This window comes from Nicotiana tabacum, chromosome 6 (genome assembly GCF_000715075.1).
Source record: "Nicotiana tabacum cultivar K326 chromosome 6, ASM71507v2, whole genome shotgun sequence".
Classification (NCBI taxonomy): domain Eukaryota; kingdom Viridiplantae; phylum Streptophyta; class Magnoliopsida; order Solanales; family Solanaceae; genus Nicotiana; species Nicotiana tabacum.
In genome coordinates this window covers 103,006,781-103,019,590 of record NC_134085.1, presented here as the reverse complement: position 1 = coordinate 103,019,590, position 12,810 = coordinate 103,006,781, and the positions used below count along the sequence as shown (strand labels likewise).

The 12,810-nt window shown below is 40.1% G+C and overlaps 1 long non-coding RNA gene across 1 annotated transcript; it reads left to right on the top strand.

Annotated features, from left to right (window-relative positions):
- Positions 1 to 663: 663 nt before the first annotated feature.
- On the top strand, positions 664 to 12,575 carry LOC107767203 (uncharacterized). Its single transcript, XR_012710143.1, has 2 exons — positions 664 to 959; positions 11,908 to 12,575. It is a non-coding gene; the product is annotated as an uncharacterized LOC107767203 (long non-coding RNA).
- Positions 12,576 to 12,810: the final 235 nt, after the last annotated feature.

Here is a 12,810-nt window from a genome sequence, read left to right as displayed (position 1 = left end):
GGAACTACGTTTTTTTTTTCTGTTAATCAAGAATAAATTGATTCTTTATTATAAAGAAGGATGGAAAAAATAAATGCTTATATTGTTGCTGCTCTCAGCCACGGTCCCATTTGGAGTATTAGGAATGTACCTAGCCCATTATATCAACAATTTTATTAGCTTAGTAGCTACACACGTTATAGAAAAATATGGCAGTAAACTAATTATAAAGTTTATTATTTTAATATAAATTATTTTTTCACCAGAAAAGAAGGTTATCTTTTTACCATTTTAAGAATTAAGCGTACAAAATTTTTACTCTTTATATGAGATTAGGAAAATTATAAGTTGAGAAAATATATGTATTTTACATGAATATTTTAATAAAATAATAGTGTATGTATTTATGTTATATGGTATCACATGACCATAATAGTAAATTATATAAAATGTATTAAAATTGAGTAATATTTTAAGTAAGTTGAGATAATTCTTAATTATATGAATAATTGGGTAATTATTGATTAATTGGGGATTGCAAGAAGATGATAAGGCTCCAAATTCCCACTAGATGAAGAAAATGATGATGTAGGGACACCACAATTGCCACATAGTTCCAGCACATCGCTGTCCATGGCTTATATATAACCCGTGGCTTATTTGTACAAGCTGCACGTACAAATCAACACATGGTAGCTGCTGCCCCTTTTATATTCTTCTACCATCTTAGTTCCTATCCATACTAGTATTGTGTTTAGCAAAAATGAAAGTTTGTGCAAAATTCTAGCGGTACTTTTTTTTGTCAAAATCTACGAAACATTAGTACTATACACCTAGCTATGTTGTACGTCCAACAGTGAATGTACATGTTTGGAGTTTGAAGAAAAATACGTTGACTGTAAGAAAAGGCGTCCTTTCATGGATTCTTGTAGTGAACTACTTGTTAAATTTGGGTGAGTCAAGAGTTGCCCAAGAAGAAGGTAAATTCTGTTTTTTTTTTTTTTTTTTTTTTTTTTTTTTTTTAGTTGTTGAGTTGGGGTGGGATTTTACGACAGTCCACAAAGTCAAATTTGTGCAAGAAATCAAGAATTCTGAGCTTATTACTTTTTCTCCACCTATTCAGCAAAGTTTCTTGAGAAAAGATCAATTATGAGTCTCTAAAAGAGGAAAGTAAAGAGTAGAAGGCTAGGACCAGTTAATATGGACATGGTAAAAGAAAAAAATAAACTAAAAGCCTTTCTAATAAATTTACTATACTAGGTTTAAACAGTATCACTGTTAGTTTTGCTCTGGAGTGATACTAGTCTTTAAATGACTCCCTCCGATCATGCTATGCAATGATAATATCTCCTTGAAGTAAGGATTTAGTGGGCCGTCATAATTCAATGGCACTGCACAAGCTTTTGGAAAACTCAGCTGTGTTAAGGCTATCCTTCTTTCTTTTGGCATGATCAATACGATATATGAAACGGAAAAATGCGAAATTTTCATAAATGACTCTATTCATAGAAATACTAGATATGCTCATGTTCTTGATTACCCATGTGTCATATTATTCTATATTCTGTTCATGGGTCTCAGAAAAATACGTAAGTTGAAAAAAGTTTATTTCATGATATTAATCAGAGGCATAATGGTCTTATGACGTCCCGAGAAGTTTTATTAACGTACTTCTCATGCATTGCATTCATTTACATGTGCATTTACCCATGACTCAGACGACGTTATATATGCGTATATATTTGTATATGGGATATGAGAAAAGGTTACGGCGTTATATACGCACCACCACTAGATTAGCTGGTATACGTTGATGATTTGACCATAGTGGCCGAGATGATATAACGGGGTGTCCTCAGAGGCTTGATGATGTTATGAACACATGTACCTATGGACGACATGACATTCATACGTATATGCATGACACTATAAGTATTTCATGATTTACAAAGTTATCCAAACTTACAGGTTGAGTCATTTACCCTATATTTCCTCCATGTCTGTTATGTACTTATTTATGTACCTTACACACTCAGTACATTATTCGTATTGACGTCCTTTTTGTTGGGGACGCTGCATTCATGCCTCCATGTATAAATAATCAGTTTAGCGAGCCCTCATAATAGACGAGATCGGCATTCAGCGAAGGATAGGTAAGATTCCACCATATTGGGAGTGCAGCCGAGTTTTGAGTCATCGTGTCAGAAGTTTGTTGCTGACTTATGGGTAGGCCGGTGCCCTGTCTCATTTGTTGTCAAATAATCATAGAGGCTTTGTAGATAGATGTTTATGTATGTTGTACAGTATATCAGAGGTCTTGACGGCCCATATGTATTCATGTTTTATGAACGATGTTTCATTGATATAACCTTTGCCCATTTCTGTACATTACGAGTTGTGTCCACGTTGGCCCATGATAGTTACAAAAGGAATGAATGAGTTACATAGTGGTTCGCTCAGGCCAATGCGGCACCGGGTGCCAGCCACGCCTCCCAAGGTTTGGGGCGTGACAGGCAAGGCAACCAACAGTGGCGAAATGATCAAGGTAGCTCAAATCAAGGAAATTGGAATAACAACAATAACAACTTCTCAAATCGGAGTTCAAACCCTTATGTTCCTCCAAAGGGTCAATATTCAAATCAAGGTTCCTCAAGTGATTCCAAGTTGGAAAGCATGCTTGAACCGGTATTGCAAAATCAAAAGAGGGCCGACACATCTATGAGGACTATGACCTAGCTTGTTGGTTCTCATATCGCATCCATTCAAAAATTGGAGATGCAAATGAGAGGTCTCTCTAGGGAACAAAATTCAAAGCAAAAGGGAATGCTTCCTAGTGACACAATTAAGAACCCAAAGGGTAGTGGGAGTGGTCCAACTTCTCATATCATGGCAATTACTACACGGAGTGGGAAGGTACTATAAGGAGAGAGTGAACAAGTGGTTGAAGTGGAAGAGTCCGAACAAGAGGTTGAAGCACAAGTGGAAGAGCCAATTGTTGTTGAAACTAAAAAGGTTTCGGAAGAGTTGAAAGTTCAAGAAGTAAACCGAGAAGAGGTAAAGGAAAAGGTAAAAGAGACACCAAAAACTCTACCACCTATTCCTAGACCTCCTCCTCCTTTTCCTCAAAGACTTGCTAGGAAGGTTGATGATAGCAAACTCGAAATGTTCTATGACATTCTCAAGCAGTTATCGCTAAACATTCCATTCGTGGAAGCATTTCAAGAGATGTCGGATTTTGCTAAATATTTGAAAGACTTGATCACCAAGAAGAGAACCACAAAAAATGAAGTGGTGAATATGACTCACCGGGTTAGTTCCATCATTGCAATAACCACCATTCAAAAGAAAGAAGACCCGGGAGCTTTCACTATTCCATGCACTATTGGGATGCATGATTTTGCAAGAGCCCTTTGTGATAATAGGGCTAGCATCAACCTAATGCCTCTTGCCATTTACAAGCAAGTAGGGTTAGGTATGCCAAGGCCCACAAGTATGAGATTGCAAATGGCCGATCGTTCCATAAAGAAACGGGTGGGAATTGTCGATGATGTACTTGTAAAAGTGGGAAAGTTTCATTTACCCGTCGATTTCGTAATCCTTGATTGCGCAGTTGACAAAGAGATCTCTATCATCTTGGGGAGACCATTCCTTGCCACAAGAAGAGTACTAATGGATTCGGAATGGAATGAGATCAAATTCTGTGTGAATGATGAAGAGGTTACATTCCAAGCAAGCAAGGGTATGAAACTACCCCATGTATATGAAAGCATCTCGGTGATCGATGTTGTTGATGAAGTGGAAGATGTGGTTGAAATGAAGATGAAAGAACAATGCCTCGGTGAGGCGTTGGCGGCTATTTTGGAAAACTTCGACGGTGAAGGTATGGAGGGGTACATGGAATCAGTCAATGCATTGGAAGGGCTTGGGTCCTACACTTATGCTCTGAAAAAGCTCTCTCTCGACTTGGAGAATAGAGCCACTCCTCCCGCAAAGCCTTCAATTATTGAGCCACCGCAACTAGACCTCAAACCACTTTTACCACACTTGAGGTATAAATTTCTTAAATGATACTCTACCGGTAATCGTGTCTTCTTTGTTGAATGATGTGCAGGTAGAATAATTTTTGAATGTCTTAAAGGAGCATAGGCAAGCTATTGGGTGGACAATTGCAAACATCCGAGGGATTCCCGCCGGAATTTGCGAACATAAGATCCAATTGGAGAATGAGAGTAAACCAAGTGTGAAGCATCAACGAAGGTTGAATCCTTCCATGAAAGAGGTGGTAAAGAAAGAAATCATCAAGTGGTTAGATGCCAGGGTTGTCTACCCTATTGCGTTTAGTTCGTGGGTGAGTTCGGTGCAATGTGTACCAAAGAAGGGAGGCATGATAGTAATTCACAATGAAAAGAATGAGCTTATCCCAACATGGATGGTCACCGGGCGGAGAGTTTGCATGGACTATCAGAAGCTCAATAGTGCTACGTGCAAAGACCATTTCTCTATGCTTTTTATTGATCAAATGCTTGATCGGCTAGCGGGAAGGTCATTCTATCGCTTTCTTGATGGGTATTCCGGTTACAACCAAATCAACATAGCATTGGAGGACCAAGAGAAGACAACATTCACTTGCCCTTGTGGAACTTTTGCCTTTAGCCGGATGTCATTTGGTTTGTGAAACGTTCCGGCTACCTTTCAAAGATGCATAATGTCCATCTTCTCAGACATGGTGGAGGATTTTCTAGAGGTTTTCATGGACGACTTTTCGGTGGTAGGTGACTCTTTTGAGCATTGTCTTGACAATCTCAGACAAGTGCTCAAGAGATGTGAGGAAACCAACCTTGTGCTTAACTGGGAGAAATGCCACTTCATGATGGATGAAGGCATTATCTTGGGGCATAAAATTTCAAAACATGGCATAGAGGTTGATCGAGCAAAAATTGAAATCATCTTCAAGCTTCATCCACCAACATGGGTAAAAGGTGTCCGAAGCTTCTTAAGGCATGCCGGATTCTATCGGTGCTTTATCAAGGACTTCTCCAAAATCGCAAATCCTATGTGCAAGCTCCTTGAAAAAGACGTCAAGTTTGTGTTTGATGAAAAGTGTCTTATGGCATTTGAGGAACTAAAAGAGAAGCTCACCACAACACCCATTATTGTCATACCGGATTGGTCTCTCCCATTCGAGCTCATGTGTGACGCCAGTGGTGTAGCCATTGGAGCAGTTCTGGGTCAACGACATAACAGGGTTCTCCATCCCATCTATTATGCAAACAAAATGCTCAACGGTGTGCAATTGAACTATACGGTGGCAGAGCAAGAGCTTCTTGCAATTGTATATGCCTTTGAAAAATTCCGAGCTTATTTGTTGGGGTCTAAAATTGTGGTCTATACTGATCATGCCGCTCTTCGCTATCTCATGGCGAAGAAAGATGCCAAATCGAGGTTAATTCGGTGGCTCCTCCTATTGCAAGAATTTGACTTTAAGGTCAAGGATCACAAGGGCACCGAAAATCAAGTGGCGGATCATCTATCTAGGCTTGAAGAGGATGGACGACCGAAGGAAAATCTTGATATCAATGATGCATTTCCTGATGAGCACATCTTGGCATTGTCTTCTTCATCTACCCCTTGGTACGCCGATATTGATAACTACTTGGTTAGTGAACTCATTCCGGATGGATTGAAAGCTTATCAGAAGAAGAAGTTTTTGAGAGATTGTTGGCAATACTATTGGGAAGATCCATTCTTGTTCCGTATTTATGCTGATAACATCATCAGAAGATGTGTTCCAGAAGAGGAGATTATGCCAATTCTAAAGGCATACCATGACTCACCAGTCGGAGGTCACCATAGGGGAAATCGAACGGCGGCAAAGGTGCTTGAATGTGGTTATTATTGGTCGTCGATTTATCATGATGCCAATCAAATGGTCAAGGCTTGCGACCAATGTCAAAGACAAGGATCAATCTCCAAGAGGCATGAAATGTCAATGCACTTTGTGATGGAGATCGAGATCTTTGATGTGTGGGAAATTGATTTTATGGGCCCCTTTGTAAGATCATGTGGTATAAAATATATCTTGATGGCTGTGGACTATGTGTCCAAATGGGTTGAAGCAATTGCCTTACCAAACAATGATGCAAGAAGTGTGACCACATTCTTAAAGAAAAATATATTCACACGGTTTGGCACTCCTAGAGCCATTCTTAGTGATGGTGGGTCTCACTTCTATAACAAGACTTTCACGGGGCTACTAGAGAAATATGGCATCAAGCATAAGGTGGTCACACCTTATCATCCCCAATCAAGTGGCCAATTTGAAGTTTTCAACCGAGAGATAAAGAATATTCTAGCAAAGACTATTAATTCAAACAGGACCAACTAGTCAAGGAAGCTAGATGACGCGTTGTGGTCAGACCGCACGACGTAAAAAACTCTTATTGGCACTTCTCCTTATCGGTTAGTCTTCGGCAAGGCTTGTCATCTACCCGTAAAACTGGATCACAAAGCCATGTGGGCTTGAAAAGGGTTGATCTTGGACTGGGTTGAAGCTGCAAATTTGAGGTTAACATAACTCAATAAAATGGAGGAATTCCGTTTCCATGCATATGAAAGTGTAGCTGTGTACAAAGAAAGGATGAAGTTTGTCCATGACAAAAAGATCTTGAAAAGGGAGTTCAAGTCGGGTGACTTGGTTTTACTCTTTAACTCAAGGCTCAAATTATTTCCGGGAAAGCTCAAATCGAAGTGGTCCAGTCCGTTCAAGGTGGTAGATGTATCCCCTTTTGGAGCTGTGGAATTAGAATCGGAGGATGGGCTCCGGACCTTCAAAGTAAATGGCCAGCGAGTCAAGCACTACTTAGGCACAGATGGAGAAAAACACTTGGTGGAACAGTTGGCTCTCAAAGATGGTCCATGCCCGACCAAAGAGTGAACCCAAAGAAAGTCCAACTTCGTCGTGCCACGACGTTAAATCAAGCGTTTCATGGGAGGCAACCCATGTGTGGTAACATCCTTTTTGTCATTTAAATTTTAATTTTTGTTAGATAGATTTAATTGAGCAATTTAAAGTGTGTGTTAGAGAGCAGGTGATTCAAAAGATCATAACACAGAGTAAAATTGCAAGTGAAAGGGAAGAAAATTCACCATGGGAAGTCTGCTACACATATGCAGTCGCATTTTGACTATGCGGACTGCATAATGGTCGTAGACCTGGGCAGTTTGTTCAGCAAATATTGATGGTCGAAATGCGACAAGGACGTGCACTTTGCGGACCGCATATAAGTTATGCAATTGCACAAGTGCACCGTATTGTGTAGATGAGCAACTTGAGTTGAAATCATCGCATAACACTTATGCGGTCGCATAAGGTGTTATGCGGTGACTTATCCACCACAGTTTTACAGGTAAGTATCCCTACCCCTTCGCATATCAACACGCACCAGCACTCAGACACACTCACTTCCCTCTTAGACAAAACAAAAAAAAAACAAAACAAAAGAAAAAGGAAAAGGACAACGGCTAGTTGAAATTGAAAGAGTAAACAACGATCCCAATTGTTGAATTCATCTCCTAAGTGTTTCTCAATCATCCATTCCTAGTATGTTCTCCCTTCCCGATTTCATCCATGTTAATTTTTAGTTTTAACTTTGTTGTGTGTTTTCTTGTTTTATTAGTTTCCTTTAGTGTTTGTTCTTTTTTCCTCTCCGTTATTTGGGTATCTGCTCATAATAGGGAGGGAGGGGGGTTCTTGGATAATATGTTAGGCTTGGGGTGCTGGATAGTGAAATTAGGGTCACCATTGTAGAGGGTGGAGTTAAAACCTTGAGGATGAAGACTTTCGCGGACCGCATAGTCGATTTGCTGTCCGCATCATTGCCGCATAAGAAACCCTAGGTGACTTAAGGAAGATGAAAAATTACGGAGGCTTTGCGATCGCATAAGTGATATGCGGACCGCAAAGCCACCTCAAACTTCAACAGTTTTGGCCTTTTTTAATATGTTTGCGGCTGATTTGCGATCGCAAATCCATCTTTGCGGTGGGTTTTGCGATCGCATAGTGTGATGAACTTTTCAAGCGCATAATTTTGCTATGATTATGCGAACCGCATAATAGATATGCAATCGCATAACCAATCACATAAATGTTTCCTTTCAGCAGACAGAAGTTTTGCGATAGGTTTGCGGTCCGCATAGTGGTTATGCGACCCCATAACCTGTCGCATACTTGACTTTCTTTGTAACCTTTTCTTCTGATGTCTTCTATGTCACTCGCACTTCGTTTCTTTGCAGATATGGCTCCTAAGAAACATAATGCTTCCAAGAAAAGGGCCTCCATCGGTCGTCAAGCACAACAAGCCAAGCGTTCACGACCGGAATTATGCCGACCTACTGCTGCACATCCCTCCCAGTCTGATGAGGAAGAGACCTTGCCATCAGTCGACCTACAAGCTGAGGCAAGAAGAAAAAGAGGAGATGATTTCCAACTCAAGTTTGAGGTCACAGGCTCTAGGGATCTGTATAAATAAGGGCTCATGAAACAAAAAATCCTTGATGAGAAACAACTGAGTCTGAACGGGCTACATGAGCAATACCCTTACATACTGGAGAACATCAAAGCTAGAAACTGGGAGTGCTTCACTGAGCTGCCTGATAATTTCAATGAAACATGGGTGCATGAGTTTTATGCACCTTATGGAGCCTCCAGGACCCCTCACCACAAACACAACAAAGTATTCTATGAGACTGTCTTGGTTCGGGAAAGCAGGTGTTCTATAACAATGAAACTATAAATGAGTTCTACTTCCCCAACTAGAGTTCGGGCACACCTGAGTATGACACCAAATGGGCAAACAGGGATAATGAGCATGGTTGGATAACTTTAGTGATAACCAAGGGGACCCCTGCTTGGATTGACCCTCTGCATAAAATATTCAAGGAAGATCTCATACGAAAGGGTAGATTCTGGCTCAGTTTTGTCACCTCTCGCTTGATACCGTCCCGAAATGAGACTGATATAAGCATTGAGAAAGCTCTTCCCATTGCATGCATTATGACCGAGATCAAAATTGATATGGGTGACATTATCTTTGGAGAGTTAGGGGTCCGGGCCAACCTGACAACCACATCACTTCCATTCCTATGCTTGATCATAGCCCTCTGCAAGGCTGTGGAAGTCCCTTCAATACCACACACTAACAAGACGGGAAAAGCACTGAAGGATATTGATAGCACGCGCATTAGTGACGCGGTGCCATAGGTGGTTGTTGCTTCCCTAGAGGTTTAGATCTAGATTCCTACTAATACAGAGATCTCAGACTCCCAGACCCCTGTTTCTCCTCAGGCCACAGTGGCCTTCACTTCCACTCCACAGCCCACCTTTCAAGCCACCATTGCACAGCCTTCTGCCGCACTACCAACCATTTCAAGGCTCGGTCTTTTAGCTCAACATGCAAATGCTAAGGTAGACCATCTTCTAAAGGACCTCCCCACACTCATCAGGCAGGCATTGACCCCAATCCAGTCCTTAGTGACGGCCCTACGACAGCAACAAACATCTTATAGGGATTGCTTGATACTTGAGGTGCGGATTGAAAAGATAGAGCGGGGTGAGGTTGAAAACTTGCCAAAGCTCCGTGATGATGTTGCCACACTGAAGACTGAGCTCCACAAAATGCAAAATATGGAGTTCGATTTATCCTCCTTCATGCCCAAGGAAGGAGAGCAGGGAGCGGGCACGTCCGTGGCAGGATTAGATCTTGATTTTTCCACTTTGATGATAGCTCCTGCACCTTAGAAGAAAGGAAAGCAGGTTTCTGCCCCTACAGTTACATAGGAGGAAGAAGAAGCTGTTAGATGGCGATAGAACATTCGCTAGCAGACATGGTCATCCAAGCCAATCCATCGACCTCTCAGCTATCAGCGGGCGAGGCTAGCAGCTCACAAGCCCCAGCTCCAGTATCGAGGCAGTTAGAGATCCCTCCTCCCTCAGTGGAGGTCATTCCTTAGGCCGAGATCTCACAGGCCCTAGCTCCAACATCAGAGGGTGACCCCACCATCATTCAGCTGGCTTCCAACTCCCATAACTCTTAGTGCGCCTCAGGGAGTCCCTAAACTCTTACATTCTTATGCGTTGGGGACAATGCATGCTTTTCAGTTGGGGGTGGGATAGCTTTGTACAAACTTTTTGAAATCCTTGAACTGTTGTACATGTTTTTGTGTTATATAAGTAAATTTCTCGGTAACTTTTCTATATACTTGTATGGTCTTTGTACATATGTTATCTTTGTATATAAAGAAAAAAAAAACAAGTAGATAGTTGGATGCATGTTTATCTTTAGTAATTAGCAATGAATTCCCCTTGTTTTTTCTTCGTTGCGTTCTTTTCCAAGGGTGTAATAGTATAACCATGGCAGTAGGATGAAACATTTTGACCGGGTTGGTGTAATTATCTAGTTTCAAGTATGTATGCATGTAAATAGCCTATACCCTTCCATTAATATAAACATAATTGTGTTGTATAGGAAATCAACTATGTGAACTTGAGGCTCGCTCTTTGACTCTATGTTTACCTAGAATTATACATGTAAATATGATGAAAGCTTCGAGTTTTCAAGTGTTGACTCGAGGGCTAAAACTATGTTGAGTCAAACAGTTCGTGTTTCATGTGTGTGAGTCTTTGTATAAATAATTCTTGTGTTTACTTCTGTCTTCTAGAACTTGCCCGGTTGGTCTTTCGATGCTAATGATAATTACATTTGGTTGGAGAAATGACCTTAGGCAGTCTTTGTGATATTGGAAAACCTAGTTAGCCTTTCAAGCTATCCATTGTATAGATATTATCACTTGTTACCCCATTTGAGCCTTTAACCTTTTCTTTGGTCAACTCATTACAAACTTTTCCCCTTTTTGAAAAATAATCCCTTTTTTTGAACTCGTCCCTCCTTGAACATTGAGATTGAGGCTAAAAGCCTAAGTTGGGGTTGTGGTGTCAAGCCGGAAATTGGCAAGGTTGTACATTGAGTGTAGTAAAATATACCTCAAAATATTCATATTAAACTATTCAAGCTCCAAAAGAAAAATACAAAAAAATACAAGAGAAAAGAAGAAGAAAAAAGAAAAAGAGATGTATGTATATATATATATATATGGAGCCTTGAAGAAAATTAGAGAGGTATTTAAGGTGGTTCAATTTTGGAAATTAGGGGCCAATGAGGGCTATGTGGTTTGAAAAGAGGCAAAGAGCAACAAGAAAGAAAAATGTGAGTAGTGTTCAAGGAGGGTGTATTCACTTGTACCCAAATGTTTATCCGACCCTTCCCTAAACCTACATTACAAGCTTAAAAAGTTCTTATGGGATCTCCAACCAAACGTTCTTAGAATAAAGCGATGAATTAAAATAAGGGCAAGCCTATGGTATGACATGTTGTAACACTTGAAACTCTTCGTGAGAGTGAGTGTCTTTGTGAATCCATCCCTTTTGTTGTCATTGTAAATATTGTGAGTTTGGGACTTTCTTTCTAGTGAGGGCACATGAATTGTGAGGTTGGACAGAAGTTGAGTTCTTGAAGTCGAATGCAAGTGCACTCAGCTGAGAGTAACATTTTGTCAAATTGGTCGAGGCTCAAAGTTCACAAGTTGATTAGTTTCTTTGTATATAACAATGATTGTTTAGGAAGGGTAAATAAATGAAAGTGCATGCTTGTAGTACTGACAACTAACACCGTCCACGGTCACTATTGTTTTATATCATTTAGTTGGAGTCCAGAATAGGATAGTGTCGTTTTAGTTGCTTGAGGACAAGCAAGAGTTTTAGTTGGGGGTGTTAATGTGCCGGAGAATTTCGCCACATTAATACCAATTGCTTAGATTTTAGCTCGTTTTAAATGCAATTATTTTTTATACTTATGTAATTTGAATGTTTTGCAGTGTATGAGGCTTAAGGACCAAGAACATGTAAATGAAATTAAAAAACCGCAAAAGGACAAGAAAAAGGCAAAATGTGATCGCAGATGTGAATATGTGTACCACAAATCCAACATGCAGACCACATATTGCTCAGAGGAACCGCAAAGTCCAATAGTCTGTTTAGCCAAATTCAAGTGCAAGAAATGCGGTCCATTATGCGACGCATAACTTGTTTGCGGGCCGCATAATGGATCGCAAACCCCCTGTAGAAGTTGCTGAAGTCTGAAATGCGGTGATGTTATGCAGTCACAAATCAACAATGCGGACCGCATAACCAAAATGTGACGACTACCTGGGAACTAAGGTTTCGAAGATGCGATGGTTTTGACGAGAACGCGGACCGGATGTCTGTTATGCGACAGAAATGCGGTCGCATAATTCACCTGGAGAAGAATTTTTGTCCGAAATTGGTCCCGAGTTTTAGCCTACTATAAATAGATTTATAGGGTTTGTGGGGGAATCTTGTCTGGTTTTTGAGCTACATTTCAATCTTTGAATATTCCTCTCTTTTGGAAGCTTTAGGAGTGAAGAATCTTGCAATTTGTATGCTTTATGACATTTAATATTCTCATCTTTTTGTATTTTAGCATGAGTAGCTAGCTTTAAATACTAAGGTTGTGGACCCTAAATGAGTGTTATGTTAATGGATGTTTAACATTGACTATATATATAATGATTGGTTGATATATATTTATTTCTCATTCTTCATTTATTGTTGGTGGTTATATATTTATTTCTCATTCTTCATTTATTGTTGGTGATTGCAAATATTAACAAGTGCCATTAAACTCTTTCTTTACTTGGAAAAGTGAGTTAGGGTTTGGTAGAAGTAAATATCAAAGACTCAAGGCTTTAAACCTTGTT